Here is a 27,475-nt window from a genome sequence, read left to right as displayed (position 1 = left end):
GCCTATTCCTTTCAGTTGTCAAGAATTTGCCCATGGAACAGAAAAGCATTTTTAGCATAATCTGAGGGCATATTAGGCAGCAGCACTTGGATGAAACTGAGTAGAACAAAATGCTGGATGAATATCAGCAGAAATAGCTCTGTAAGTCTCAAGAACTGAAAAGGGTCATGTAAAAGTAGACTGGACAAATTATTCAGATACAGTATGGACAAAAAAAACAGCACTAGGATAAAAATAGATCAGATGATGTAATCTGTGCCTTTGATTGCTAATGTCTGTGATTCTTATAGTCAAGGATAATATAAAGCAAAATCAACAAAGAAATGCTAACATGTACAAATGGAGTATAACAAAAACATTTAAGCGTCCTCATATACTTCAAGCTTTGTTAGTTTTAATGCTGAAATAGACCGAATAAAAATCAGAGAGCAACTGTCTCAATTTTTCTCAGCAAGATGATTATAATTTTTCATTACACTCTTTAATCAGATCTACTGTAAATTACAAAGAAATGGTGAGATTTAATTTTGGCTAAATCAGAAAAGTAATCCATACTAAATTCATAGGAGAGAAGCAAAATACAATTGGAAAAGCCCTAATATCTAAGAGAGGAAGACAACTGCTGCTTTTTTTTTTTTTTTTTTTTTTTTTTTTTTTTTTTTTTTTTTTTTTTAACCAAGCCAGAGAAGGACAATAGCTCTAAAAGAGTGACTGGGAATAGAGGAAGTGAATTAGAAATGTTGTAAAGGAAAAAAAAAAAAAAGGTACTGAAAGCACACAGGAAACGTCAGTCAGAACTTTTAGCAAGAAGGGAAGAAAAATACCTAATCTAACACAAAAGATGAGGATAGATAAAGAGGGTAAGTATTAGAGAGGTGGTTGGCTACAACACCTTAAGCAAAAAAAGAAATTACATGAAGTTTTACGGTAGCTGTCATTAGATAATAGACTGGTGTCTGCTTTTCATTCCCTCAAGCTTCAGTGCTGTAACCTGACTAGATACCGCCATCATACAGCAAGGGAGTCAAAACTCATACATGCACTATTTTTTTACCAGGTCAGAAAAGTTAAATTGAACAGAGAGGAAAAGAAAAATTCTCCTCATTGCAGTTCAGGTCATAATCTGCAATGTATTCATCCCCTTCCCCCACAAGAAAATCAGTGAAGGATGAGGATCTTGCATATAAAATGTACCACATAAAAATGTACACATAGTAATCAAAATGTACGGTTGCATAGATCATATAAGTAGAATGACCTTTCAGGTGCAGAAAAAATATAGTTCACTTCCACTGGACAATCAATAGGTCATTTCCATGACATAAACCCTATAGATCCATGAGTACTGTAGAAATACCCATTAAACAAATTTAAGCAAATAAATTCATCAAAACTACATGTTGGTTGGCCAAATCTATACAGAGAGAATAAAGGTATAATTAATGCAGTTAAATAAAAAGTCCTATGGATTCAACATATAAAAATTAACTTCACTTCTAGAACCTTAACCTCATGCATTTTATCCCTTGTGATTTACCTATGAAACCTTAAGTTCTGTACTGCTTTAGAACTTCTGCATTGACTTTGTTTATTTTGTGCCTTTTATAATGAAGAAAGAAATGTGAAGTTGCTTGAATTGCCCGTTTACTTGTATTTAGAATTTCACAGTAGCTCCATAGCATTGTCAAATGACAGAAATAATGCCTTTCAACTATTGGTTTTTTGGCTTAAAATGGCATTAAATATTTTCATGCTTTTGGGGGGAAGGAAAATTTTCGCAACAGAAAAATTTGCAGGTTTTGTACTCAATGAAATTTTAGGATGACAAAATAATTTAGAAAACAGCAAAACCACAATAAGTAACATTGAAAGATTCTGTTGCAAGGGCATCTTGATCAAAATTCTTGTTTCATCCAGAATTATTTCCTTTCTGCATGGTAAGAAATTATTCTTGCCAAAGGTTTTATTTCCCTAGTCTGTTGTATTCCAAATAAGTGATTAATATATGGAATAGATATGGTTGCATTTTATTGTTTTCATCATTGATATAATATAAAAGCTTTTTAATGAAAGAAGTGATTTCTAGAGAGGCCTTTAACTCACCAGACAATGGTAGGTAGCTGACAATAGAAAAGTTCAAGTTGCAAGATGTGTGTTTTCAACAGAGACCACTGGAGGTTACTAAATTTACCAAGGCGAGAAATGCTTTCAGAATCTCTTAATTCTAGATGAGAACATCTCTTTTCATAAAATTAGGGATGTCTTACTAGTTATTGTAATTGGCATAGACATGTGCAGTTTTATTATTGTTTAAATAAGTCGTCTTTCCCTCCTCTCATTCATTCAGTTTAGTGTTGTCATAGGAGCATCTGATCTGGCATTCAACACAAGCAGTGGAGTCACCATGAGCGTCAAAGAAAAAGAGTGTTGTTCTTAAAGCAGAAACAGAAACTTTCTCCCCAGGGCAGATCCACTTCTGAAATTTCCTTCCATTCTTCTTCCCTCCATCTCCTGCTCATTCATGAGGAATGCCAAATAAACCATTACAGTATTAAATTCATGTAATTTCTGCCAGGAGGGATGTGAAGCCTAAATTTAGTAATTGTTTTACTCATCTTTTTTTTTTCATATTTTTTTTCACCAAATTGATGACTAGTTTATTCAAAATTCAAAAATAGTAAAAATTACACTGTAGTTCAGCTAGAGGGAAAAGGCTTACTACAGCAATTATTGAGCTGAATTTTATAGTTAGGGGGCAGATTACATCATGATGACAGTCTCTTCTGACCACAGAACTTCTCTTCTGACTACAGAACCAGGCAGATAGTAGAATAGATATTCCCCAGGCTATTGGGGGAAGCTATTGGTCTCTGTCTTTCCGTGATACAATGTAATGAGTATCAATGTTTAAGTTTCTTTTGTTTCTTCTTGTTTCCCTAAGGATTCCCTGTCTGCAGCACTCTACTCACATTTAATGTTTATACATTCTTCTCTGCTTGGATACCTGGTATCCCTTTTAGGATAATGGATCTCTTCCAATCAACTCACTTTAGACCACCCAGACAGCTCCTTCTCCTCAAATCTGTATCCTCCCAATTATCTATTATCAGTTTGGTTAGAGCCCTTCAGCTTGTGTTTCATGGGATGAACTATCATACTTACAGATTATTTTTAACTATCATTCAGATGATATTTTCTTACCTTTACATTTTATTAAAGAAGCATGCTTAAATAATAATTATTCATGGTTTTAGAGCTAAATTATCTTTTAATTTGCTAATTTATTCCTAAGGTATCTTGAGAAAACAATAATATATAAAAGATTGTCTCTTTCTTTATACATGCCTTATAATAGACAAAGATTTGTGCGTGCCTAATGAAAACCACCTAGAGTGATTTTTAATTTATATTGTTGTGATTGACACTCAAATGTTACCTCTTCATGAGAATTTGAGGGATGCTCCATGCAGTTCTAAAGTATTTATGAGGTATATATGTATGCTAAAAGATTTTCATGTGATTGTATTCTTATAGACTTGTCTTAAGACTTGTCTGTGGTTGTATGACAGAGGCATTTTTAAAAATATTTTTGAAGCTTAATTTACATGGTTTACAATCTCCAGACTTTAACTTTTTTGCTAATGGACTAATCTGTTTCAAATCTACAATTACAGAACTTAGTCTAGATTCACCTGAAAAGCTCACCAAACTGGTGATATAAGGTCTTTTCTCAACAGTATTTAAAAGTGTGCAGATGAATGAAAAGCAATTCCAAAGTGTGGACATCACTTATCTACAGATTGTACCTCTCTCTCTCCCCTACTATGTATAAATAAAGAATAAATGGCTATGGTATCATATATGGGATTAATGCCAGTGGCAGTGTAAATGAGTGTGGATTCATGATTAGTCCTGCAGCTACAAAAACTGTAGAGTTGACAAATGTGTTACCTAATTGAGATTGCTTTATTATTAAGTACATTATTTGTTATATTGTAATTCAATTGCTCCCAGGTCTTCAACAGGCCACATTTTGTTAAATCCTGACCCTATTTAGAGCAGCATTTAAGTTAAAAGCAGAATTGAGAGCTGCATTTCTCATTTCAAAAGAAATTTAGGATAATGTTCTGTTGATCTTCACTGTGAGAAAAACAACAAACCAAACCAGAAATGTTCAGTGTGTCAAAACTCTTAGCTATTCCCTCTCACTTTAAAATCAAAAAAAAAAAGTAAACAAAGGTAAAATGTTTTGTTCTAGACCTGCCTTTTAAAAATATCACAACTGTTTATTCTGTGTTCATCCAAAAAAAAAAAAAATTACTTTTAAAGGAACATAAAGGCGTTTTTATTTGTTTGCTCTTTTGTCCTTCTGTGTTTATTGAGGGAATATAATTGAGGGACTTATTGTAGGTGGAGAAATAATTTTCTTAAAATATGGGAAAAAGGGAAAATATTTTATTCAGCATTTAGCTGTATGAAGTGTGTAGTAAATGTAATAAATACAATATTTTCAATGTAATATACCATGTACACTGATTGCTCAGACAGAAAATTAGGTAGGAATTAGCTTATAAAAATAGTCAGAGGTTAAAGTATGAAAATCCATGGAATTACAGGACTAGAAAGAAATGCAAACCTGAAAACAAAAATAAAATAGATGTGACAAAGACAACCTTACGGTACTGCTAGAGGCTGCAAAAAAATTTTGAGGTAGATATTTTCTATGTGCAATATATGGCAAAGTCTTTTGGGACACCGTAATAAAATAGAATAAGCAGTCATGAAAAGGTTTGTGGGCATATTTTCAGCAGGTAGAGAAACTCCATAGATCATTAATCAGTCATTAATGGAATACATTGAAATATCTTCATTTTAACAGATGCCAGAATAGATGAGGGAAGAAGTCTTCTCTGATGACTCAGCTAAGTATCATTACTTTGATTCTTCTGAGTGCAGCTTATATCCTTCAAGGCTTATTAACCACCTCATCATGAGCTGAAACAGCTTCTAATACTATAGCATGATTTGCGCTGCCTGAAACACAACTCTAAATTGTGATGTCCATTGAAATGTGCATTAAAATGGAACTAGAACTCAATGAACCCCCTGAGAGCCTTTCTGTTGGTTTCTGCATGCTTCAGACTCGTTACATGCTTATCTCTGCATATGAACAGAATATGCTCTTACAATAGCATCATCACCATAAAGGAACAATGGCCCAGAAGTTAAAGAATAAGCTTAATCTTCGATTGTCACAACTTCTGCTCCTTTTTTTTTCATCACCTTTCTGTGTTATTCAGGCTTTTTTCTAGCAAAGAAGATGGTGACCCACCCCAGCACACTGTCAGCTACCAGTTCTAGAGCTCCACAGCTGCTTCATGGGTGCACTGACTTTTCCTGGTGGCACAGTTAACATGGTCTGTGTATTTATGTCTGCACTATCTCACTTTAAAACCCAAGTGGAAGAGGAAATGCCTGAATCATTTACTTTGCCTGAGAAGTACTGAACATCTTTTTGAATGAAAACGGCCAAGGAGCCTGTTACACAGAGTCCTGATCATACAACCAGTAGTGCATTTGTCAAGCAATTAGAACACAACAGTTGCCTGTAACATAATCCAAATGAGAGAGCTTCTGTCCTGTGAAAAATGTACCTGCATGTTACATGAGGGTTACTTACAGGGGTAGGTGCATTTGAATAACATAACAGATGCACTTCCAAATTGCTTTTGTGGATGTACTTTGTGTCAAGGAAAGAGGCAGGAGTTGAAGCTCGCTCTTTTTTCTTATGCTGCCTTTCAGTTCACTTAAGCATGTTCATTCCTGTCTAGTTTGCTGTCTTTTCTGACTCCAGCTCCCTTAAGTCCATAACTCTACCTGTGCATTGAATAGCAACCATAGTATTCTTAACACTGTGGCTGGACAGGGTCCAGACACCTCAGTCTTATACCAGTAATGTAATGGTTTTAGTAATTTCTTACTTTACAGGCATTCAATTAGGCAACATTTCTTAATGTTAGGTGGTGAAATGGAAACTATATTTAGTACATCTGGCAGATATACTTTTATTAAACTTTAAATGTTGGCTTCCAAGCACTAGGAAAAAAAAAAACCACCAACATGTAAGTGTTCAAATGAGCCTGTGAGAGACATAGGTATAAATTCTGTTACCACTAATTATTTTTAGTGCACACTACCCACACAGAGCTCTGAATAACAACCTCCAGGATGCTCAGTTTACATTTATTGCTTGTGAAAAAACAAGCAGATACATAGAAAAAAATAACTTCATTGTTCCATTGAAAGCTGTCAATCAAGTCAAAGCTTGATAGTGACATATAAGCCCACCTAACAAGAAAAATCAAGAAGATTTTATACATATAACATATAAGCAAGTCAGCAAAGACTAACAGGAGTCTCTCTACAGCACCTAAACTGAGCTGTTTAAGCTTCTGCTTCCAGATACACTCTTATCACAGCTATCATTTTTAATGCAATGAAGAAATCCAGTTTCAATCTGTTTGACAGGAAAATAGTTTATTATAACAGAGTAGTGGGAGAGCAAACTCTTCAAATATAGTTCACAATAAAGCTTGCATTTTAGCTGATTTGTCCATTATAAAATTACTCATTAGTATAAGATGTGGGCTGGATCACCTTGTAGCCTGAGTACCTGGTATTAAAAAAGAAAAAAAGGAAAAAAAGGTACAGGTTTTTTTCATATCCATCATACTTTTGACAGCCTAGCTGGAGATTAATGGAAGGTTCCCACAGGAGTAGCTCTTTATGATTACAAGCAGCAAAACACAGAACAACAGTTATGGAATAGATGGACTAGCTTGTGTAATGGCAACCATGTTCTACAAGATCTTCCTTGTCAGTCACTTAAAGACCCACAACAGTTTATAAAACATCAGACTAGATTATTTGTCAGTCATTTGTCCTGGGTTTGAGTGAGTAGTGGGGGTTTTTGTAGCAGGGTAGTGAGTTATGTTATGGAGGCTCTCAAATAAACAACAACCACCAAAAATTAAAAATTTACTGTCAACACAATTAAGTAGCCCTCTGTAAATTACAAGTTTAAATGTCTGTGAAATGAGAACAGAACAACTTATTAGCGTTTAACGACAACTCAAAACACATAACAAAGAACAACTTCTTAGGGTTTAACAACAATTAAAATGCAGAACAAAGCACTGCTTACCAGAGTTTAATGACCACCCAAAACGCTCTATCACTCACCTAACAAGTGAGGGCTCTCAATCTCGAGGACCTTTTCAGGGCAGCATCCCATCCCAAGTCATCTCAAGGAGTTTCCTTGGGCAGCGTCCTGACCAAAGGGGAGAGTCCTCAACCACAATGGACTGCTCCAGGGGACAAGCTCAAAATGGCTCCCTCAGGGGACTCCATTTATACCCAGGCTGAATCTGACCTGTAGTCAATAGCGGCTCCCATTGGCCAAAGGCCCCAACTACCGTGAAGCCCTGAGAACAGGGGCAATCAGTAGCTGCTACACTTCAGCAGCCGGGAAGCCCTGTTTTCATTGGGCGGGTGCACCTGCCACAGGCTATAGTGGTGGCCCCCTGTAAGAAGCTTCTCGAAACTCCCCCAGCTCCAAGTTGGACCCACCTTTGCACCAAGGCTGGGCCAATTAGCTTCTCCTTTGTGATAACATATTTAAGAAGGGGAACCTGAGAGGAGGAGTTGGAGTTGTGAGAAGGAGTTGTGAAGAGAACATCTGTGCGAACACTGAGGTCAGTGGAAGAAAGGAGGAGAAGGCAGGGAGGTGTGCTGAAGCAGAAACTCCCCTGTACGCTGTGGTGAGATGGCAGGGCTGCTCCCCCCACCCCCCCCTCCCCGCCCCGACACCCATGTGGCCTGGGGGGGGGGGGCCACACTGACCCAGGTGACTGCAGCTGAAGGAGGCCGAGACCCCATGGGAAGAAGATCCTGCTGTTGTAGTTTGGTGCTGGGAGGATTACAACATGCAAGGGTGACCCACACTGGAGCAACATGAGAAACGCTGCGGCCTGTAGGAGGAACTCACGTCAGAGAGAGTTTGTGGAGGACTGTCTCCTGTGAGAGGGGAATCACGCTGGAGCAGGGAAAGAATGCCAGAAGTTGTGTTCCCCCTACCAAGGTCAAAGAAGCGGCAGGACTGACCACACCCCCCATTCCCCGCCCCCTGCATTGGTGGGGAGAGGAAGTCGAGATACGGAGAGTAAAGCTGAGCCTGGAAAGAAGGGAGGGGTGGGGGAAGATGTTTTCAAGATGTGCTAATGCTTCTCATGGCCCTACTCTTTCTGTTGTGTTGTTGTTGTTAGTGCATTAAATATATGTTCTTTTTTCTTCCCCTAACAAATCTGTCTTTTGCCCATGACCATAATGAGTAAATAATCCCTCTCTGTCCTTATCTCAATTCCTGAGCTTTTTGCTTTATTTTCTCCTTCTCACCGCTGGCGGGGGAGAGGGGAGTCAGTGGCTGAATGGTGGTCTGGTGCCCTCTGAGCTCAAACCATGACAGCATTGCTGTTGTTGGTATTGTGTTTTAACACTATAATATTCGTTCTCATTTCCTTTCAGATCACTGGATTCTTTTCATTTATTTCAAAGAGATTTAAATGGTCCCTTTAATAAAGGAGATGACTAATGTAATCACCTTGTGGTCACTGATTTTAACTCCTCCTCAGCTGGTAGTGATGAACGCTTTCATAATTAAATTGACCGGAATGTCAGAAGCAACATCTGTAATAAACCAGTATGATGTGAGAACCAGCCAAAGAAGACTTCTCAAGGATTCCTGCAACTGCTGCAGTTTTGTCTTCTCCTTCCTCTCCCTGTCTGTCCTCCAGTCTTCACCCAGTCAATGCTCCTTACCTCCTCATTCATATAAACTCATGGAACCCCTCAGAAGAGGGTTAGGTTCATGTCAGTAGTGAGCCAGGCTGATACAGACCTGAAAATCAAGAAATTAGTCTGTTTTGCGATTTCAGCTTTCAGAGGCACTCTGATCTCAGAGTTTGCTATGTGGCAGACAAGTGCAGCCTTTCTTTTCAGGTTAGGTGTTTCCCACTCAGGTTGCTGGCTTCAGTGAAACCCAGTCCGAAGCTCCTAACTTTCCACAAACAATATGTAGAGAAGGGAGATGTCATAATTGTAATTCTGGGAACTATTCCCAAGCTCCGCTGCTGTTTTCCTCTTTATTGCCTGAATTAAAAAGGCTAATGAACCATTTAAAAATCATTCTTGTCCAGCTGATGCTAGATCAAAGTTTCAAGTTTTCTAGTGGGAGATATTCTCGCCTTTTGATTTTCTTGTTTCATCCTTTTTTTTTTTTTTTGACTCTTTACCTGCTTAATATAATCTTAGAACACTTTCTTACTTACCTTTCACCATACTTTTACTATTTCTTTTGTTTGTGGCATTTCAACAGACTTCCTTTTCCAATTTCTAATATTGTGTTACATCAGAGAATCTCAGTGGAAGAGTATTTTTTATCAACTATTTTATAATATGCAAGTCCAGGAATACAAAGCTATCCACGATTTCATTTTGAGCTCCATTTTGCTGAGAAAATATTGAAACTTCTGCTTCTGAATCTTTTTGTTTAAATTGCTTCTTTTAAAATATCTGCAATTTTCTTAGAACTTTTAAAGATTATAGAATCCCCAACTAAAAAGTAATTCTATTATCATATGTATTATTCCATTTACAGAATTTATGATCTTTCTATACTGTTTTTTACCAAGACAAAACAAAATAATACCTCAATTATTAAATAATGCTCCCTCCTCCACTTCCCATGAAAGCTTTTTCCTAAACAGATCAACATTTCATGCTTTGTATTTTCCACTTTGTCATACATTCATTCATTCATTTGGTCCCTCCCTCCCAGCACCTCAAGTCCCTCTGTATATATAGAATTGAACATTGTGGTTTGTCAGGTGATCTGCTCCCTAGGTGTCATTGAAGCACTGATTAGAAAGTCTAAACATCCAACACTCATCTAGACCTCTAAATGTAGATAGATGTCTTAATATCAAAGCGGGTCTCACCCCAGGGGCTTGTGTGTAAGAGTTTAATGCTGAGCTGCCATTTGGGCAGTTAGTGCAGACACCCTCCATAGCTAGCAAACATGACACAGGAATCATACGGGACTTTTTCCATCTGGAGCAACAGCTGGAAGACATGCAGTATATCCAGAGCACATCAAAGGTCACAGGGCACCTACATGCAGGGAGCTGAGTCAAGTCCCTCATCGATACCATCACTTGGGTCAATTCAGTTGCCTAAACTCGTGCCTCTTGCCATTTAAAAGGGCCTAAGTTAAGACACTTGGTTTTCATCCGCCAGCACAAAAAAGTATAGATGTCCATTGGTATTCAGTCTTTTTGTCCTCATAGCTGAGAAGCAGCCCATTACTCTGACATGTGGCAAAGCAAAGAAATAGAAGAGTTCACTGGTGCAACCATTGCTTCAAAAATGGTCTCACCCAAGGTAGCACTGCAGATGCATTTTGCTTTTACTGTGAATGTTGACTAAATTACATAAAAAGTCTTCCTGAAGGACTGGAACAGCCTCCAACTTCTTTACTTAAAGAGTCTGATAACAATACAACATCGATCTTGAGAGCTCAGAGCCCCACTGTTGTGATTATTACCTGCAACTTCTTTGTTCAGGACTAGTACAGACTGCATCCTTTCTACTTGCACATGTGTTTAGCAATTATTCCCTATCCAGCAATGCTTTGTAATCTCTCAGTCTTTACACTGAATAAAACCATTGTGTCATTTTCAGATCTCTGTGTACGCTATCAATTTATGTTTGCTGTAAAATGATCTGAATTTATATCCAGGGGAGATAAGTAAAACCAAAAAGCTTTAACCTGCACAGAAGGGAGTGAGGTACTTTTTCAGATGTCATAGATGTTTCCATTATAATTCATTAACTTCTGCAAAGAGGGTTTTCAGCTGTGAAGGGAATACACATTTTGTCTGCTGAGGCCCTAATTTCATCTGTGTACACACAAATATCTAATGTCTGCATGCATATATGTGTGCTTATATATTTATGCCTCTGAGTATATATACTAACATGTATTTGGATGTTTAAAAAGCAGCAAATAACTGGATATAAATACATACACAGCAAATTTAGTATTTGATCATGAAATACTTAAATCTATAACAAACACCATTAGCAGCTCCCTGAGATCTCAGTTTTTATTGCAATGAGTAAAATTATGTTTTTCATATAGTTGACAAAAGCTTTAAATTGTGCACCCCAATATTTCAGATGTCATAACATAAAGGAAAAAAAAACAAAAAAACAAAAAAACAAAAAAACACAACCAGAAGGCAAAAACATCTTTATAAAGTTAACATATTGTAATCCAATGCTATGACTGACCGAGGAAAGGGGAAATAGATGGCTAATGATATTTAAGACTTGGAGTTAATAATGCTGATAATCACTGGAGAGGAAATGACATCATTACCTCCATGGCCAAATTGCAACAAAGCTGTGATACAACCTAGTATTAATAATAGACTGGATTTTATTTACCAGACCCATTGATATGAGAAGAGGTAATAAAGCAAAAAACAAATACTGACACCATGATTCGATCATGGGGGGTCAAATTCCAAGAGATAGGGGGTAAACTAGTTTTTGCAGAAATATACATACGCTGAACCAGAGACAAACTTATATTTTGCTTACATTTCCAGTGGGTTATGCTTGTCTAGCAGCCAGACTCCCACTTAGCTACTCACTGATTCCCCCCGCCTTTTTGGCAGGACAGCAGAGAATAAATAGGAAGAACAGAAATGAGAAAGTTCATGGGTCAAGATAAAGACAGAGAGTTTGTTTACCAATTACTTCCACGGGCAAAACAGACTCAACTTGGGGAAAATGGATATACTGCCAGTTAAAATAAATATTTAATTATTGTTTCAGGTAATGGGAAAGAAAAGCATGGAGGTTGTGTCCAGTAGACAGCAGTTTCTCTCTGCTGCCACTTCCTCATCACACTTTCCCACTGCTCCGGTGTGGACTCTCCATAGACTGCAGTGTATAACTGCTCCAGTGTGGGTCCTTCCATGGGCTGCAGGGAATATCTTCTCCTCCATGGAACACTTGCTCCTCCTCCTCCTCTCACCTTGGCCTTGGTGTTCCCTCTGCTGTTTCTCACTCCATTTGCTTCCTCCTGCTCTGCCTGTGAAGAGCGTTTACCCTCACAGAGCAGCCCCCACTGCAGCACCTCTCTGACAACACCTCACCAGCAACAATCAATACAGAGTTTTTAAGGAGTTGTTCTTAATTAGATACCTCCTATCAGTAATAAATTGTTGACAGGCTTTCCTTTTACCATGGCCTCTAAATTCTGCATTTTTAATTTATGACATTTCCTAACTGTAAGTTTTTTCAGATACTATGAACCCATTGCAATATTTATATGCTCATGCTAAAATAACCAATAACACTGTATTTTAGTAATTGTTAATTTACTGTGACAACAGAAATTTTACGGATGAATAGACAGATATAGAAGAAAGAATATCTGTTAGAGGAACTGAAAAACAATACATGACCTCTGTAAAACATTTGTTTTTCAAAAATATGGCAGTAGCACCTTTGCACCAGTCTAAAACTAAGCATTTTTTTTTTATTATTTTGTGATGAAGAAGTGGTGGCAGAGAGAAACTGTTGGCTACTAGCTGCAATCTCCCCATTTTTGTTTCCTGTTACCGGAATCAATAATTAAGGAATTTATTTTTTTTAAATCTAGTTTAAAGAATTTACCCTTTCCTCTTCAGCATCCCATGGTACATTAGCACTGTCACTAGCATAAATGGGTATTAGCACAATATTTTAATGTTGTAGTGTAATATTTCTGTAGAAAATTATGATTAGTACCTATTCCTGATCAAATCAAAGAGAACTATCTAGTATTCCAGTGGGTCACAGATTCATAGCCATCACTGCAGGAGCACAGCTCAGTACACTTTATTGGTTAGTGGCTTGCCTTATCATTTGTGAAATATTGCCATCAACAAATCAGGAAAAAAAGATATATTATTAGCTGCTTTTGTGATCCACTTACCATTATGGTATGTGTATATGTAATGATCTATAGGAATATTTTTTTTAAGAAAAAATTAAAGAATTCTTATTAAGGGTTATAATAATTAATCATAACTGCAGATGTTACATTTAAACTTTCAGGTTTTGTACCTTCTCATTTGCAAATGCCATCCCACTCAGGATTCAGTGCTGTAATATGGTATTTCTCTTAACCATTAAAAATTACATAAGAAATGTAGGGAAAAAAAATCTCAATATGTAATTATTCTCTCTAGAAATTTTTTTCATAACTACATAAATTTGACTTAAGAAATTTTAATGTGAAATGAATGGACACAGCTCTGGAGGATATCATGCAGTCATCATAATAAAACGTAGAATCAGAGAATGGGTTTGGTTGGAAAGGAACTTAAAGATCTTCTAGTTACAAAACCCATTCCACTAGACCAGGTTACTCAAAATCCCATCCAGCTTGGCCTTGATCACTTCCAGGGAGGGCACATCCACAACCTCTCTGGGCAACTTGTTCCAGTGCCTCATCACGCTCACAGTAAGGAATTTATTTCTTATATCTAATAAAAAGACACCCCTTTTCACTTTAAAACTGTTATCCTTTGTCCTATCAGTACATTCCCTGACAAAGAGTCTCTCCCTATCTTTCCTGTAGGCTCCCTTTAAGTACTGGAAGGCTGTTATAATGTCTCCCCAGAGCCCTCCAGGCTGTACAACCCCAACTCTTTCAACCTGTCCTCATAGGAGAGGTGTCCCAGCCCCCTGATCATCTTTGTGGCCTCCTCTGGACCCACTCGAGCATGTCTATGTATGTCTTGTGCTGAGGGGCCCAGAGCTGGATGCAGAACTCCAGGTAGGATCTCACAAAAGCATATTAGAGGGGGAGAATCAGCTCCCTTGACCTGCTAGTCACAATTCTCTTGATACAGCCCAGGATACAGTTGGCTTTCTGGGCTGTACGTTCACATTTCTAGCTCATACTCAGTTTTCCATCCACTAATATCACCAAATCCTTCTCTGTAGGGCTGCTCTCAATCCACTCATCACCCAGCCCATATTTGTGCATTAGATTGCCTCAACCCATGTGCAAGACCTTGCATTTGGCCTTGTTGAACTTCATAAGGTTTGCACAGACCCACCTCTCAAGACTGTCAAGGTCCCTCTGGATGACATCCCTTCCCTCCAGTGTGTCAAATGCACCACACAGCTTGGTGTCATCAGCAAACTTGCTGAGGGTGCACTCAATCCTATTGTCCATGTCACCGACAAAGGGGTTAAACAGTACTGGTCCCAGCACTGACACCTGAGGAACACCATTTGTCACTGCTCTCCACTTGGATATCAAGCCATTGACCACAACTCTTTGAGTCAACCATCCCGTCAATTCCTTATCCATTGAGTGGTCCATTTGTCAAATCCATGTCTCTCCAATTTAGAGACAAGGTTGTCATGTGGGACAGTGTCAAAAGCTTTGCACAAGTCCAGGTAGATGACATCAGTTCCTCTTCCCTTATCCACCAATGCTGTAAACCTGTCATAGAAAGCCACAATATTCATCAGACACGATTTGCCCTTAGTGAAGTCATGCTGGCTGTCACCAATCACCTCCTCAGTTTCCATGTGCCTTCACATAGTTTCCAGGAGGATCTGCTCCATGATCTTGCTGGGCACAGAGGTGAGACTGATTGATCTGCAGTTCCCCAGGTCCTCTTTATTTCCCTTTTCAAATATGTTTCCCCTTCTCCAGTCAGTGGGAACTTCGCCATACTGCCACGACTTCTTAAATGTGATGGATAGTGGCTTAGCCACTTTATCCGCCAGTTCCCTCAGGACCCGTGGATGCATCTCATCAGGTCCCATGGACTTGTGCATCTTCAGGTTCCTTAGATGGTCTTGAACCTGATCTTCTGCTACAGTGGATGGTTCTCCCTTCTCCCAGTCCTCACCTTTATCTTCTGTGTCTTGGGTGGTGTGGCTGGAGCCTTTGCTGGTGAAAACTGAGGCCAAAATGTCATTGAGTACCTCAGCCTTCTCCAATCCCAGCTGACTAAGTCTTCCTTTTCCTTCTGGAGAGGGCCCACATTTTTCCTAGTCTTCCTTTTATCACTGATGTACCCATAAAAGATTTTTTTTGCCACCCTTCACGTCTCTGGCTAGATTTAATTCTATCAGGGTTTTGGCTCTACTAAAATTAAATCTTCATAACTGGATTTTGGTTTACCAACTAAATACAAAATATTAGCACAGAAGCTATTGCTACCTATTTTCTGTTTCTAATCATTTGCGTTATATAGGTCCAGGTCATGGGGTCCTTGTGTGTTGTAGAAGCTGTTTCTTTCTGCATAAATTATAGTATAACTTGCTTTAGTTAGAAGCAGATTAGGCTCACCTGTCTAATGGTGACAATAACTGGTATAAAGGCAACTATCTTGCACCAACTTCCAAATCATTTTACTTCTAAATTTGGCCTTGATGTCTTCTCACTGTCACTGATAAATACTCTTAAAAGTGGAGGGTTTCTTAAATAAAAGTTTCTCAGTAAATTGGTACAGACGGTTCTATCAGAACCTAATTATGACTGTGGAGCCAGAAAATAGATTGCATTTCCCATACATTATTAATGCTCTTCAAATCCTCATTTGTCATGTTCAAGGTTATGTAGAGATGACATTCAAGGAACCCAAACTCCTTGCTAAACTCATTTTGACAATCTAAGTCCTTTATAACATCATCTTCTTAAGCTCTTGGATAATATTAAAACTATAACACCATTCTCATGGGATTGTACAGAAACCGTAAGGTTGTGAGGAAATTCTTGATGGTGAAAATTCAGTTCAGTACTATAAGAGATAATTTCATTAATAGACTTTCACTTATATAACAGTTAAGCAAATTTTTGTATAAAGAAATAATTAATTTTGTAGGAACAGTAATGTTTACTACATGCACATGTAAGCATCAAGACCTGTAACTATTACAGAGGCACATGACTAGAAGATGATACAAAATATTATTAGTAAATGTACATTGATTCTGACCATTTTTAATAGAAGAAATCACAGTTCAAGTGGTAATCATAACATATGTGTGATTTTTACCACTAGAAGAACAGGGGACATTTTATAAAAACATAAAACCAGTTGGCATTCACTTGCTTATTCTGTGTATTCCTAAAATAGTATGTATGAGTAAAAAAAGTCAGGTTTTCAGTATATTGCTATTTATTCTAACACTCCAAAAAATAACTTTTAATGCAAAAGTAAAATGAAATGATATTAAATTGTCATACTATCCTGCTTCCACTTAGTTTGGTGATGCATCAAACAGTATTGGAGAAGTCTGTGATGTTTCAGACTTTTTATTATATCTTGATATTTCAGTACAAAAAGGTACTCTGCTTTATTTCAGCCTAAGTAAACACCAATTCCTAATGGAAAAAGTGAGCATTCACAGTTATCTGTGATGCAAGATGGGAAAAATGTAGTATGAATGCAGTAGATATCTAAAACATCTGAAAAGTATAAAGCTTCTCCCACTCAATTCACCACTGTTTATACTTGCTGAAGCTATAAACCACTTGTTAGAAGAAAAACTGTATAGTAAATTAAATACTGGCACGTAGTCATTGGTCACTTACCACAGAGTTATTCCAAGAAGAGCTACTTAAACTTTTATAGCAACTTATCATGCTGAGACATCTTATCGTTCCTTACAATATTACATTAAAATTGAAGGTTAATTCATTTCACAGATCTACTGTTCAGATAAAATGAGATAAAATCCAAGGGACCAAATTCAACATGTGTGCAACTTCTATCATCTCTGTACAGTTACACAGATGACAGCTACTGCACTGAAAACTTATATTTAGACTTAAAACTTAGACTATAAAACATATTTAGAACTAAAAAAGGTACTTGTATGCTAGGGCAAATTTTAAAAAGTGAAAAACCCCATTTATTAGCCTGTCTTTTATCAATAATCGCTTTGATATTATTTCAGTTACTTGGATTTGAGTAGGAGCTTATTATTATTCTCTCATATCATGATTCTCCATCTTGATCTTGCTGAGAAGCTGTTACTCTTCTAATATATGTGTGTGTGTGTGTGTATTTGAAGGAGACACCATGTCATCATGTTTTTCTAATCTAAATATGAAGCGGAAATAAACAATGTTGCAACTTCCTCATGATATTGAGAAGGAGTTTTCCAAGAAGGATTAAACCTCTGTTTAAACAAAATATCTTGAACAGTCAGAAAACATATGAATCTGAATCAATACATTTGTTTTTATTTTACATATTCAGAATAGAGGCTGGAAAACTTTGTTGAGGTAAAGATAATACTTTGGTTCTCATGTCAGTAGACAAAATTAATTAATTAAATAAAAAGGAATTTTTAAAAGGAAATAGTCTCATTTATCATGCTAAGCAACAACAAAAGCTGGAGGACAGCTACAGGCAGAAAAGTAATCACTTATAAAGATGCATGTCACCAGAAAAGTAGAATTAAACTTGTTACCAAAAAACATAGGAGCCAAAGACATTCAGTCTACCTAACACAGAGAACTAATCGCAGTCTAAATTTTAGGTGTTCAAATAAGTGCTGAAATATACAGTTGACTACCAAAACATGACTATTAAAAGTCTCCAGAGGAATGCTGAGCATATCTATGTGGACACCACTAGCTCTAAGTTTAGTGACTGTATGACATGACCTTTTGGACAGGAGTAAGTGAACATGTTCCTGCAGCTTTTTCAAGCTTGGACCATGGTTCTTGTAATTCAGTATTTGCTTAGAGAACTTGCAAAGTGAGACTTCGTTGCTAGTGATAATACCTCAATACATAGTTTGCAGGGTTTTTTTTATTTAAATGGTCATTTTAGTACATTACCTTTTGCTTTCTTATTTTTTGCCAGTAGCGCAGTGCAACTGATCAGTTGTTACACATGATATCTTTTCTTTCTCTCTTTAGTCTCCGTGAATTTAGAAATATAAAGATCTAAAGATTCACTCCTATTCATCAATAAAAACAAACATTTGTAATTTTTCAAGGAACCACTTCTGGAGTATTTTAAAGCTGCTTTCCAAGCAATTACATGTTCACTTCCAGTGCAAAAGCTCTCATATTTTTTTCTCACAAATATATTCAAAAGTTCTGCTTCTTTGAAGATTCTTGAGAGAAAATTCTCCCACCTTGGTATCTATAAAAGAACAAAAAGAAATGTATCTTACAAATTGCATAAGGAGATTTTATTCAATGCATAATTTACAAAAAAATTAATGGCTGTATTTGCCACAATAATTGAATACCTAACTTTTTAATTACAATTTAGCCAGTGAATGCCTATTATATTTTAAATTTTTTCCCCCTACATTGTTCTGTTTGGATGTCTAATCAAAGTGAATGTCCTTCCTTGAATTCCCTCTAGTTCCTGATGTCATCTGGACAATAAGACATCCAGAACTGCATAAATATTCTACGTGTAATGTCACACATAGACATATGGAAAGAGATTTTCATTCCTTTAACTTCTAATTTGATTGATTACTATAAAAGATAAACTTGCCTGGCTTTTTTTAACCTTTTCCTCCAGCACATTACATTTCTGTATAAGCAGCTAAAAGCTCCGTTGTTTCTAATGTCTGTCTATTTAGAGCCCAAAGTCCCACTCAGTGTTCCTGTATTCCAAGTACTTCACATCTATGAATATCTGTGTTTTGTATTATTAGCCCCCACAGGTACCTGTATGCAGGTTTACAGGCTGAAGCTCATTTAGTTATTTCCAGTACACATTTTACATCTTATTTATTAGACATTTTTGTATTTCTCACTTCTCACTGTTTTTTGCAACACCTCTTAATTTAGTATAATCTGAAAATGCAATTAATGCACTGTTTATTTTTTCTTTCAGTTCATTAATAAAAATATGTAATGATTTTTTTTTTCATTCTGTTCAGGCATAAATAACTGAAGTAATCAATATTGAAATGATATTAAAAATTAGAATCCTTATTGTAAAGATTCATCTGAAGCTCTAAATGTTTGAAGTGAAAAAAAAAGTTTTAACAAACTTTAATTAACTAAGCAGTATGCTTGGAATACAAAATGATATGACAAGGCTGACAACTTTTTAAAGGAAATGTAGCTGTTTCTTTTAGTTTCATATCTGAAACAATGATTAAAGTCATACACTGCTATAAATCTTTGCATGCCTGTTCAGTTTGTTAGTGAGGCTGGCTGAATACTGAAGGAAAGGAGCACAAGCTGAGAGTATAAATTAGTTGTTGCAACCAAGATGGGCATGTAGTTTGAAGTCACAGAATCACAGAATCATTCAGGTTGGAAAAGACCCTTGGGATCATTGAGTCCAACCCTTAACCTTCTCCTCCTCAAACAGTTCCAGCTCCTTCAATCACTCCTCATAGGATTTATTCTCCAGGTCCTTCACCAGCTTCATTGCCCTCCTCTGCACTTGTTCCAGGACCTCGATATCTCTCTTGTATTGAGGTGCCCAAAACTGGACACAGTACTCAAGGTGTGGCCTCACCAGTGCAGAGTACAGGGGGACTATCACCTCCCTACTCCTGCTGGTCACACTATTCCTAATACAAGCCAGGATGCCGTTGGCTTTCTTGGCCACCTGGGCACACTGCCGGCTCATGTTTAGCTGCTTGTCAATTAGAAGCCCCAGATCCTTTTCTTCCACACAGCTCTCCAGCCACACCTCCCCAAGCCTGTAGCGATGCATGGGGTTGTTGTGGCCCAAGTGCAGGACCTGGCACTTGGCCTTGTTGAAGCTCATCCTGTTAACGTTAGCCCACCGATTCAATCTATCCAAGTCCCTCTGTACTGCCTCCCTATCCTCATGCAGATTGACACTCCCGCTTAACTTGGTGCCATCTGCGAACTTACTGATGATACAGTCCTTTAATATTTGTAAGTTGGTTCTTTCTACTCCTGGTCAAGCCAGAGTCAGGCACAGTGCCACTCCAGCCTCTCAACCACCCCATTTCAAGGGTTAAATCTAGACCCTTTATTGACTTGACACATCACTGATGTATTACTTGTAGACTCATAGCTCCAGTCTTCATGGTAGTTCTTCACTTGGAACTACTTTGAAGATTCATACCCTCTGATACTTTCTTTCCTGAAAGTCTTCATGCATTTCCTCTTTTTTTTTTTTTCTGTCCTTTTTTTCTTTTTCATTACTCAAGCTCTATATGGGCATTCCTCTGAGAATGTGTTCTTAATGATTAACACTTGGTCCTTTATGACCTTAACCAAAATCTACTGTTATTGACCCTACAAAAAATACAAAAATCCTTTCTGCTTTTGTCTTCAGCTGAACTGTCCTTTTTCATGAAAAAGTTAGAACATATGGGCTAAGACTGATGGATTATCTGATCCAGTACCTTGTCCACATTGACAGCTAATTTTTTCTATATAGGAGTAAGACCTGAGAAGCCATATTCTTCTACCTAATGTTGTCTTAATCCCCAACTGTTTTCTTAACAGGAAATAGCTGATTCAGTATTTCTTTTACATGAACTCATCTTCCTTTCTCCTCCTGAATCTGTGAAAATTTCCCCATTCTTGTCAAGGAATTGCACAGGTCTGCTTCAGCTTCTGAAGAACTGCCTCCTCCTCCTTGTTTTGAATTGGGATCTGATTAACTTGGTAGTCTGAGCTTTCTAGCATTTGTGGCATAGCATTCAGTGAACGGTTAGAACCTTTGCACGGTCTTAACAGCATTCATAAACTTGTAGGGCTCTATTATAGCTCTCTTTAGTTACCACCTTTCCACACTCAAGAGCCCCAGACTATTTGTATTTTTCTTCATATGGATGCCACTCCATACTCTCCTTGTTGCTGTCTCCAATTTTTTTTTTTAAACTCTATACTTTTTTGAGATGAGAGGCCCAGAACTGAAAACAATATTCAAGATGTGGCTGAATCATACATTTATTCAGTGAAAGAATGATTTTCCTCTCTAATCCCAACATCTGATTAGGTTTTCTTCTTGCTGCTGAACTTTGAGCTTATGTTTTCACAGTATTATTTGTCATAACCCAAGATCCTGCTTCTGATCAAGAACAGTCATTTCAGAGGCAATTGTTTTGTTAAGTTTTGATTACTCTTGTGCCCATTTGTGTGCCGTGTCTCTGTGTGTGTACGCATGAATGTAAGTGAATCTCTTCACGTTTATCTGAAATTTTATTTCCAAATTTTTCCTTTTGAACCTTCCTAGTGAAATAAATGGGATATCCTATAGCTTATAGAGTTATATAGTTTCTCTACATACTCCAGTTTTTGCTAAAGAACTAGAAAGTAATGGACAAAACCCATTTTGAGTTAAAATGCATAAATTTAATTGATTTTTTGTTGGCTGTTTCAATCTCTATCTTCTGCCCTAGGAGGTGACCCATGTGTCTTTGTCCTCCTCCTGGACTGAGTCAAATCCTACATTCAGCCTTCAGTGAAAGTATTGCTAAACTCCGCAGCATCACCCAGTGGGTTTTTTTTTGGTTTTTTGTTTTGTTTTTTTTTTCTGACTTTATTTGTCATTAATTAATGTCATCAGCAAACTCCTAAAAGAACAGATGTTAGTATTTAATGCAAATACTTAGAAAGACTAAGAATCTTTCAGGAACTTTCAGGATATCACACTCCCTTCAGTAGTATATTTTAGATAGATGCTGTCAACTGCACAATTCTAGTACTAAGTTTGTGTCTTTGTATCAGTTTCTCTACAGACAGATCACACTGCATTCCTCTAGACAAAAAAAAATAGTAAAAAAAAAAAGTTGCAACATAAACCAAAGAATTTAAAATATAAACCTAAAAATTAAGGTAATTTAGCATAATTTGGTGAAATTTATTATTTACTATATCCTTTTTATAACCAGATCTTTCCTGGTTTCTCTCTTTACCTTCTATTTCAATTTCTTCCCCTTCCTTTTTTTCCTCCCTTACCTCCCCACCAATAGTAACTCATCTTTTCCTTCTGCACCTGTCAATTTTTTACCAATTATATGCCTAAATAAGCTAAGAGTATCTTAACCTGTTTTCGTAAACCCGCTAAGCTTTTTAGCCAAAACACATTCCACATTATAGAATGTGCTCTGAAATATATCATCTGTTACAAGATCTATCAATGTAAAATGTTTGTGAAAACTGTAAGTATCAAAAAGAAAAAGGGTATTCTAATACTTAATTGTAAGCCATGGTTATCTGTCTGCTCTGACAGTATAAGGGAATGTCAAAATATAATATAAATTTGACATATATTTACTGTAAACTTCCCTAAAGGATATTTTCAGGATGAGAACATCAAAATGATCTTATTTTATAAACAAAATAGTCTATGTCCAACTGCCACTTGAAAAACAAATACACTATGTCATAAGCACAAACAACCCCAGACTGAAAAACCAGGCACAAACTAAAGTATCTTTGCTATCCACAGGTAGTAAAGTAGCCTGAACACACTGAGAAAATGGGTCAAAAAGGAAGGACCATAAAGACATTCTAAAAACAATACTCTGAAAACAAACATGGAAAATGTATTCATATAGAAATTTGCTAATGTGTTTCCTCCCTAAGAATTTATGTATTACCTGAAGAATTTCAAATGAGGCTGGTGTGTTAAACAGTGTCAATCCACAGATGATATTACACTCAGTTCCAATGCAGAGTGCTTTTGCTTATGGTTTGAAGGGCTGTGAAGCCATCTGGGTGTGTTCTTGAGTCCATCTCCAGGATGCTTGCCAAATGTCCGCTATCACATAATGGATGTGTTTTGGGGTGGGAAAGTGAGGGGGAATACAGCCTTATCTGAGGCCTTTGTAACAGAGAAACATAGACCCCTGGGGTGACCATATGACACAGATTTTCTCTGTGTCTGTTCCTCTGAAAACAAAACCAAAAAAACAGATAAAAAAGACTGAGTGATATCAGATTTTGCCCTAAGGTGCAGTTATTGACCTAGTTCCAAAAAAGGAAGTGAAGTAACAGCTTTCAAATAATGAATGCATTGGTGCATAATTTAAACATGTGTATTATATTTTAGCTTTGATTTTATGTACCTTATTTCAATGTATTATTTAATTATACACAATAAATATAGCAAATAATGACTAGATTATTAAATTAATAAATAATGCAGCAGATTTGGTATGAATCATTTTGAAACATATATTCAGAAATAAATCAGTGTGCCTCAAGATATTTGTTCTCTGAAGGATACATTTTTGGAATACATTTGGGATACATATTGAAACCTTTTCATTAATGTTTCTGTCCTTAACTACAGGACGTATTCCAGCCTATATCACAAATCATGTGAAAAACATTTCATACAGTCAAGCTAAAACTCACCTTTCTCAGTTTCAGGGACGTCTCCAATTTTCAGCATTATTCTGTAGTAGAAATAGATCCATCTCTATTTGGGTACTGCTGAAAATTTTTTGGTGACCAAATTTTAGTGACATATCCTCTCTTCTCCTCACATTTTTTGGTGATTAATTATTGCTGCTGTATTTTCTATCGTGCATTGTTTGGTACAAGTTACTATTGTTCATACAGACGGCCCTCATCATTTGAAAAGCAGGAATCACAGGTTTCTTTGAAGTTGTGTCTCCACCTTTTTCTACAAATTATTTCCTCATACAACTACAGTATTTAATACTAGTTTAATTTAACATGATATATTGCCATGTAATGTTTAGCCTGTATGAATATTAAAGAAACACAAAAGAGACTCACAGTGACATGGGGATGACCGGTAAAACAAATAATATCAAAGAAGTAGTTGATTCATTATTTTGCTATGGTACTCAGTCTGCTTTCTTCTCAGCTTGGAAGATGGTATAAAGTTGCAATGCCTTTTCTCTTTTGCATGTTCCTGACTTCCTTAGGCAGGAGGAGCATGGTTGTGGATCTCAGATCCTTATGATTATCTGCCAATAGCATACACCTAATTTACTACATTTTTATAAACATATGCACATGTATGCACAGAGACACACGTATATTCCTGTATTTCAGCCTTGAGAAGCTAGCAGAATTTATCAAGCATCAAGGCTTTTTAAGGACTTTAGAATGATATCTCACCATTGAGCGTTAACATGAGTGAATAGTGAGGAAATGGAAAAAGACTCACAAACACTGGCAGAAAGGGAGGACTGGCATTATGAAGATGGAAGGTAGTAATTTCATCCATCCTTTTCCCACTCTGATTTTCTTGTCTTCAAGAGTTCTTTAGCTGGGCTAAGACCACTGACTTCTAACTTGAAGGGCTACATTACATTAAATATGCTTGCTTTTTTGGATTCCCCAGGTTGTTTAGGAGATGAAAGTTGTCTTTGTGAAGCAGTTGAAAGAAAAGTTCTTGGTTTACTTCAATGTATATGTGGAATGAAGAGCAGACTGAGCTGGGCCATCATGTCAGACATACATATGTGTAGGACTTTGCTAGTTATCTTAAAATCTAGCTGTTTCTTAAAACAATAAATAATGAGTGAAAAGATGGTGAATAAAGAAGGTTGTCAAGTGTACATGAGGAAAGAAAATGCGATAGCAAAATAAGAGCGAAGTGGAAGTATTCCAATACACAATATTCCAAATGAATGAGTCACTCATTTCTGAAAAGTATTACTGGTCTTGATTCCGATGTTGCATTTATTGGTTAGATTGTTCTTCATTTGCTTAAGTGCAAGTGAAGTGTCGCAGTCATTATCCGTCTAAATAAGGTCTCCATGAGATATTCATACTATCATTCACTTTATAACTCTTGCAGTAGAATCCATTTCAATAACAGTATTGCTTTTATTACTTGGCTACGTATGTGCCTCCTGTTACACTGAACATTAGTTAAATTAAGTGCCTTTTATTTAATATCTTATGTGTATTGGATTTTTTTGCTTCTGGTGAGTTTTATAGCTTGTCATAGATTGTCATAGTGTAATATGTATTAAACTAGATAGAAAAGATAGAAACTCTGATTCTATGATTCTAAGTGGCTTGAATGACTCAATCAGCATTTTTCTCAGTGATTTCCATCTGTTAAGAGAGAAGTTTTTAAACAACTGATTTATTTGAATGATGCTAAGAAGCATGAAGAACAATTATTCACACAAAGGTTTTTTTCTTTCAGCTTCATTATTGTAATATTATCACCGGCTTTTCTTGCCATATGTCACCACTGCTGATTGATATGACTGTGTGTGACAAAATAGCTGAAGAAGGTATTATCTAACTTTTCTGTGAGCTCTTTGGCCCTGCACAGAGGTAAATCTAAAGATTATCTTGGAGTAACTTAGAAACCTGGAGAAACTGATTTATCTCCCTGAAAGATGAGAGGTCATGAGAAGATTTCAGACATGTTCTGTTCCATTCCAGCAATGATTAAGGCATCTGAGAAGAGCCTCACTTAAAGTATTTTCTTTCTCCACTGTCCCTAGTGGAATAAAAAGTGACACCTTATCTCTTGCTTCAGGATATTGATGCACTTAATTTTCCAGTTAAACAAGTACAAATGTCAATTTAATGCTGAAAAATAAACACAGCTTAAGCCACCTTAGTTTACTGCTACCATAACAAATACATTAGTGCTAGAGTTCATAAGTGTTAACTTAAATGGGAAAGAATTTCTGACCTTCAAGAAAGTTGAATATGGTAATCCAAAAAGTCAAATTTGCAGAACCTGACATGAGTCTGTCATAAAAATTATTTCTTTCCTGTCCCCTCATGTCCTCTGTCTGATTCTCCAAAATGCAAAGTGCACTAAAATCGCTGGAATACTGAAAGTAGGATGATTCTGCTAGGCAAAAAAAAAGATAGTGCCATTTTATCTGAAAGACTGAGAGGGATTTTATGGATTATATAATAACACACGTTAAACATGGACTTTACTGTATTTAAGTAATTTTAGCACCTGCTACAACATTTTTTTTCCTGCCCACAAGTAATTCATTTCAGTCTTAATATGTGCTTCTCAAGCACAAGCCAAACCCTAATAAACTACTTGCTGGTTTGTTTGCTTGCTTTCTAGCTTTCTTGATTAATTTATGATCAGCTTTTTAAGAAATATTTCTTAAATGATACAACCTTGAAAAAATATTTAGTCTTTGTGTCCAAAAAAGAGCAGCCACACTCTATATTTTGACATTCTGATCTCCTAAATTGCTGAATACCTGCAGCTCCCAGGTATTCAATATGAATAATTCAATTTATATTTGCTGTCCTGTGAATCATCATGACAAACAACCTCAGATATGATGGGTAGCTATTAATTCCATGGAATTATCTGGTACTAATGTGATAACAAAGCAAAACAATATATGTGCCGTTTTGTTGTTGGTTTGCTGTGTGTTTTTTTAAAAAAAAAAAATAAAAAAAATATGCCAATTCTTTTACTTTTATAATTTCTGAAAAAGATTTTGAGTTACTTTAATTTTTCAACTATATTTAGGAGTTTATTCTAGAGGAAAAATTGTAAAATTATGATCCCTTTTACCTCACTTCAGTTCCCTAGAGCTTAAGTATTGACGAGCGCCCTTATTTTTTTTATACATCTGTTATGTTCTAAACACTCTGGCAAGCATATATTTTTGTGTATGTTGATGAAAGTCTAAAAACTTACCATTCCAGTGCACCCTATAAACCTCCTCTTCATATCCCACTATTCTCTATTTTTGTTCCCTGCCAACCATCCCACTCCCTATCATCTATGATCCGACTTCTCCACTTTTCTGAACGGCATGCTTAATTCAGTGTTCAAGTGGTGTTGATTCCTGTATTTACTCCATCTTGTCCAGTCTTTTATATTTTGTTTTCTCCTATGGGATTTTTTTTAAATAAAGTCATAGATTGGAACTCTATGCACACTTAATATAAGTAAGTATATTTTTAGATCACTTAATTGTTCTTTAGAATATATGAAACAAAGTTTAGTGTTTGGAATATTTTAGGAGAACACTTTGTAGCTAAAATATACTTAGGAGATTGCTATTTAAATGACAAGATAACTGCTTATTAAATTATGCATCTATTTTAAGATCAGAAGATTAGTGACTTTTTTTTTCAACTTCTCTGGAAACTTAAAGTGGTAGTTTTCTCCTTTCATAATTCAGGCATTTTTTTCCTGTGAATCAATATGAAAATAGCAACATTTTCTGGGTTAAAAACTCAGCACTGCTTTAGTGAAAATTTTATTTCTTTGCTTGAGTAATTTCCCTGACCTTCTTTCTATCCTATTTTTTATTTATATAGAATAAGACATTTGTTATTTCTCAATTTAAATTGCTTTTTATCCATGCAGGAGAAATTAAAATGGAACTCTTGAGGGAATCATATCATCTTGATTATCATAGG

This window comes from Strix uralensis, chromosome 3 (assembly GCF_047716275.1).
Source record: "Strix uralensis isolate ZFMK-TIS-50842 chromosome 3, bStrUra1, whole genome shotgun sequence".
NCBI lineage: Eukaryota > Metazoa > Chordata > Aves > Strigiformes > Strigidae > Strix > Strix uralensis.
The sequence above is the reverse complement of the archived record's forward strand: the minus strand, read 5'-3'. Positions refer to the sequence as shown.